This window comes from Ixodes scapularis, unplaced genomic scaffold (assembly GCF_016920785.2).
Source record: "Ixodes scapularis isolate PalLabHiFi unplaced genomic scaffold, ASM1692078v2 PGA_scaffold8__174_contigs__length_109621045, whole genome shotgun sequence".
Classification (NCBI taxonomy): domain Eukaryota; kingdom Metazoa; phylum Arthropoda; class Arachnida; order Ixodida; family Ixodidae; genus Ixodes; species Ixodes scapularis.
This window is the reverse complement of record NW_024609883.1, coordinates 76,080,238-76,086,500: the sequence shown is the minus strand read 5'-3', so window position 1 is coordinate 76,086,500 and position 6,263 is coordinate 76,080,238.

Genomic DNA, 6,263 nt, shown 5'->3' with positions numbered 1-6,263 from the left:
GTCTTTGCGTTTAAAAAAGAAGCTCAGTCGCACGGCGGATTTTTTATGCGTAATTGTTTTTGCCGCTAAAAGCGCAAAGACGACCGTCGCTGTGACGATACACTTCTGGTGCTGCTTAATAGGCTTGGGTGGACCATAGCGTTGAGCGTGGTTTGACATAATAAGGAACAGAGAATAACTTAAATGCCAATGGACGCCAAGCTATAGGTGTCATGCTTTTGCTGATCGTCAACTTATCGTCAACTTAAGAAAAACGAATTAGATAAACGTTCTTGTTAGTGTGCGATAGTGTATTTTCTGTATCTAGTTTCATGTCATTCTCGTCTCTACACGTAATGGTTCCTTCACACCTCCTTTAAATCTCTGAGTACCAATACTATTTTTTCTCAAATTTATTTTAGAAAGACATTTACGCCCTAGTGTAATATTTTAATCCTGACCACTCGTGTTTTAAGCACAGAAATGAAGAAAAATAAACGGTCAATACATAATCTGCACAACGGGACGACAAACAATGTACGCTCGTAGAAGAACGAAAATGAAAAAAAAAAATGTCCTTGCTATGACCGTTTGGTGAATCTTGCCTCACGGCTGCAACAAAATGCGAAATACAATGCGGCGCTGCGTTTGTTGACGTGTTTGTTGACGTGTTTCTTGACGAGCGAACGCCAGCAACAATACGTTCTTACAAAGAAGGAATGCGTAATGTCCTAGGAGCGACGGAGCGCATTCTGAAAACCTCGAACAAAGTACATGTAGTATTTATTTTGTAATTCCTACGCGACAACTGTTGGAAAAATCTTTTTTTTGAAATTTTGAAGATAATAATGATCGAGGGTTTTATGGCGCAAAAAGCAACTTAGGCCAAAGTGCGCAGCACTAGATTATATATTATATTATTTAAGTATGCCGTGACCTGACAGATATAAGTGGTAATAGATCCGGTGTAAAGGGCCAGTGCTAGCAATAAAACCAAGTACACGAGCAATTGAGATGAGAGGGTTCTTTTCCAGTAAAATAATAGGGAAAACGAGTATACGAAATAAACAAGACATAAAAATAATACCGTCGTTTTTCCTCAAGACCAGAGCAAGCCCCTAATTCATGTAGGATGGACACAGCACGTCCGCAGTTCGCACAGCGTGGTGGATGTTCCCAGCAGAGGAGGCGTTGGTGGGCGATATGCGAATGGCCTATCCGAAGACAACATATTAAGATCCTGTGGAACCAATGCCCGAACGAGGTACTCTCCCAGAATTCAGAAATGGGCTTCGGGAAGTGAAGCTTACTATAAGGTACTCTCTTCCATTTTCTGAGCCCTCCTTTCGAAAATTGAAGGCCTCAAGACTCGGTTGATGTCCTGGTAACGTATCGAGCAGCTAATAGACCGATCTCACCAAGCGTTCGGCGCATGCGTGTCGCAGCCATAACTTTCATTCACAGGAGGTAAACGGCAGTACACGCGAGTGCGCGTGGTGTCTTGTGCTCCACACGCGCAGAGCTCCAGCGAAATTGTCGCACGTGCAGAAAGACTAAAATTCCCTCGATTCATAGCGGCAGCGGTGGCGTAGTCAAACTGGCTCGTGAGATAGGTCTATTGCCGAAGATTTCTGGAGGACGACGCCAGCCCATCAGCTTTCTTGTTGCCTAATATACTCACGTGACTTGGAACCCAACAAAATGCAATGTAACATCCGTTCTGCAATATTCTATTAATCTTGACACGCACAAGCGCTATGAGCGTATTTTTGGTGTCTTTCAGGGAGATAATTGCAGTAATTACACTTTGCAAGTCTACAAATATATTCTACCTTTCCAATATCCTCAATCTAATGCACATCCTCTGCTAACAATACTGCATACAACTCTCCAGTAATGATACTGGCAATTAAATTAATGCGTTCACTATGGCAAATTTTTGGGAGAGCATGGCGCGTTACTGGCCACACGGTGCTGGATGGGCGTTTGAAAAGGCGGAAGAAACTTGGATGTATTATGGAAAAATATATTGGACGATAAAGGTTAGCCAAAACCAATAGATAATGTCTTCTCGGAGTGTATGAAACATCCGGTAAATTTTAGATGCTTAGCATCCCTAATATAAAACTGGAAATTATCGGCATGCTTCACCTTTAGTTTTTCAAATTAGTGAACGATGACCATAGGAGCGTCAGTGTACTCACTACATTTCGTAAGATATCTGTCGCAACAGACTGATTTTCTCTTCCAGCGAACAAAACAGTGAACTGGCTGAATGAGTGTAAATTCCCACAAAATCGGTGCCTTTGCGCATAAGGTCAAGTGTTTCGTTGTGGCCTACGAGGTTTTGGTTAATTGTACCCGAGTTCAAGCTTTATCAATATCAGTTTGCGTTGTGTAAGGTTCCTCGTCGTTTGGTTTTTTGCGTCCTTCCTTCTCTAGTGTTCTGGCCTTCGCCAGAAAAGTGTACGTTTTCAGTTATCCTTGAAACATCTTTCTTTTTAGTGGTTTTGGAGGAACTGCCAGTGTAAACAGTGTTGAAATATGTTTGTCTTTTTCGTGTGTTGTATAATAATGTTCACTGCTTCTCAGTTCTGTTCTAACGTTTGCTTTGCTGTACTGCTTTTGGCACAAGATTCTCCATTTCTGTGTCTCTCGCCTTCTCTCGTCTCTAACGTTTTGTGTAGGAATTTATGCCTATATAGGCCCTTTTGTTGCCAAATAAATTTCAGCTTTGTTGAAGACCTTGTGTGTGTCCGTCTCGTCTCGTCCCAGGCTCGGGATTTTTAGTCAGACAATTAAATCATATGCTTGTTTGAGCTCACACATTGTAAATGGCGCATTATATGGCTCCGAGTTAGTACCCAACGTTGGAATAGAGTACTTCCTGTGCGAAATGTAAATTGTTAGAAGTATGCAATATAATTATTAGAGCTGAATTCACCGTGGAAACGCTGAACGAGAACATTGGTAAAATCTCTGACAGAACCCCAAGACACGTTTTATGCAGGAATTGTAAAACATCGGTAGTCGCCTTTGATGTTTGCGTAGGCAATCCCAAGCCTCTTTAACCGTACGAAAAAGTACTTACAGAGGAGAGATATCAAATCCAAGATGTCTTCTTTGCCAGCTTTCTTCTCTAGCGGGCTTGCGCTTTGCGCCTTTTAAAGTTAATCTGAGTCTTCACAGTTGTCTTCCACCGGGAAGCTTTCCAGGCTCGATTTTCCTTCGTTGTGGTGGTTGAACAGCCTTCGTGCCACCACGGCTCGCGTTTCTTTGGTAAATTCCCGGAGGTATGGGCAATAGACTGCTCGGCGGCATTAATTATCTGTTGAATACCACACGTCGTAGCCTCGTCAGGGGACATAATAGCAGATGGTGAAGCCCTGAATGTACCAACTTGGCTAAAACGTTCCCAGACCGCTTTGTCTAGTTTCCAAGTATGCATACCTCTCTGAACTCAGGGAAGGTCAACAAAGCTCTCTAAGATATCTAGGAAGTTGTCACTCTCAAATGGATTATCAGAAACCTTCCAATAAAGACAAGGAAGCCATATCGGTGATGAAAGGGAAATATTAATGCAGGTGAAAGAGCTGTGCGCAGCACTGAGAAGTGTTGGGGATTCGTTATTTTAAAAAAAATTTGAAAAGAGTAGCGATCGCTCAATAACCCCACTACGGGAATCAATTCGTGCATTGTCCCTCATGGTGTTATCAGCATTAGATTTACCTAAATTTAATAACGGCTGTGTAAGTTGAGTTAAAATGTTCTGTATGTCATGCACGTGTTAGGGAATGTGTGCTGGGAGATAAAAAAAAATAATTATAATGAGACGGTCAGTAAGAATTTTTGTGTAGCCACAGCCTCGAAAGGAGTGTCAGGAGGGACTCCATTACACGGCGCTCCAATGTGCACTACAATTACAACACCACCAGGTGAATGTGAAGAGCAATCGAGCAATTATAGATGGGCGGCCCCGCACGGGCCGCCCATCTATAATTGCTCGATAGAATTATTGCTTCGGTGTGACCCCTTTCTGAGGCGGATTGGGTATTTTGGCTTGCTTGGGACTTCAGTGGCTTTGGTGCGCCACCCACCATTCTGCCCCACAAAGGAAGAGGTAACACCTCAACAGAAAAAGCATTTGCTAAGAATGCTACTCTACCAGCGCATGCCCAAACACCATGCGCAAGTGTTGTTCTAAATAAGGAAATCCATACCCACCCAAGTTTGGTCCTTGCCTCAAAAGAAGGCACAAATTGAAAGAAGTGAATAGGAGGAAAGTGAGAAAGTGAAAGACAACAGGGGATATCAGAAGAAAGGCGACCGACTGGATTATCTGGTCGGGCCTTACCCGGACACCATTCCGCAGGAAGCGGAGGCCAAGGTGCTGTATAGCCTTGCCGGGGGGGGGGGACGGGACGAAGGGTTCAAACCTTCCTTTTGCCCAGCACAACCATCATGAAATCATTTTTCCCTGTCATGAGCAGGCCACGCAGAGCCAGACAAGTGTGCGTGAACCTACAGTCGCTGAATGTTCCCCGAGTACCGAAGCTCCCAAGCTTCACTTCTGGCGCTTGTCCTTGTACGCGTGTCTTTCGTTGTCCTCTTTTAGTTCGCACCTTTTAGCATTTTAATTTGTTTCAGAACCGAGTCTCGACGCAGCCGTCGCGCTCCAACCCATCGCCAATTAGGCGCTGCCATGTGCAGTCGAAGCGTGCAGCGTAGCCATTCGTTCTCGTGCGATCTCTTGAATCGACTTTCCTCGACTGTAGCGAGACTGGATTTTCTTTCTTTTCTTAAATTATTTCCTTTAGGTTTTGCGCGTGTTGCTCCTTGCTGTCTCGTCTCGTCTCTGTCTTTGTCTCTCTTTATCTCTCCCCTTAAAACACATCGAAGTCAAATCTTAGGCTTAGCGCCTGAAGCGTAGTATTTGAAACACAGCACCAGCGCAACCGCAGCGACCAAACGGGCCGGCAACCTGCTTTGGCGAACCAGAGTAACGTCTACATGATATAAAGCAGAAAAACCAGACGAAATCAAAGCACCTTCCGTTCGGTTCTAACTCATCGATGTTCAGAGCTCACACTCGTGGTTACCCGTGATACCCGTGGTAACTCGAAATGTTTATATACGCTTTTTGTTATTTTGGGCAAATCCTCATAATGGCCGACTGATAACTTCCGCCACGAGCCAAACCAGCCAATCAGATCTGGATTCTTCAGAATTGACTTCCTGTAAGCGGACTGAATGCAACTGAGTACTCCGGGAACATTCACTGACTATAGGTGAACCCACGAAGCTCGGGGTCCGTAGTAACGACATTCACCAAACACTCACTAAAAAAGGTGCCCCCTGCTGGTTATGATTTTATTTACTTTAATCACGTTGACAAGTTATTGAGAAATTGAACTGTACAAGCACATATCTACAATATCTTTTTTTATATTTACATAATATTGAAATTGGTCAAAACAAACTATCTTTAACACTTGCGTTTGGAAACAACTTACAAAGTTCTCTTAAAGGGTAACTGCGAAGAAAAAAAGGTTTTTTTCTTTAACAGCCTACTTCGCTGTTAGACTGGTGGCAGCTGAGAAAACCTGTTTTCTCTACCGACGTTTAACCCCTGGTTAGTTCAGTTGGTAGAACGCTACACTGGAACTGGAGAGGTCCCGGGTTCGATACCCGGACCAGGCAGATGTTTTCGGTCGCGCACCAGTCACCTAGCTGTGTTTGGAAATTTGTGTTCGTCCTTTGTCCCTCTTGTTCCCTTTCTCCAGGGATTATTTGCGTCACCCTTGTCCAGCTCGGTGTCACCTTTGCATTTAATTGCTTTATAAGCACAAAGTAATAGTATCCGATAAGCGGATTTGGTCAGTTCGCGACTCGAACTTCAATCCAAACACATTCATCTATTTCAAGGTCAATCCGCCGAAAGAACGATAAAGATTTCCGTACAGCCGTAAGTACGCCTCCCAGGAGGGTGGAGGAGAAACGTGCCGAATCCCGGTCACATCTAAAAACCAGGCAATCGGAACTTAAGTACTCAGAACTAGCTATAGCACTTGTTAGCCAAGTTTCAGTGATACATAAAATGTTTATTTTCGAAGCCGAAACCGATGTAAAAAACATGTCAGACTTTGTCCGCAAACCACGCACATTCTGATAATAAATGTGTGTGCTACTCATTGAGTTATGGCGCATTATCTCAAGTCTCGGAAGATCTAGAATCTACGAGCGGACCCCAAAAAGGCCCAAACAAGCACCCCTCGGGCCACACG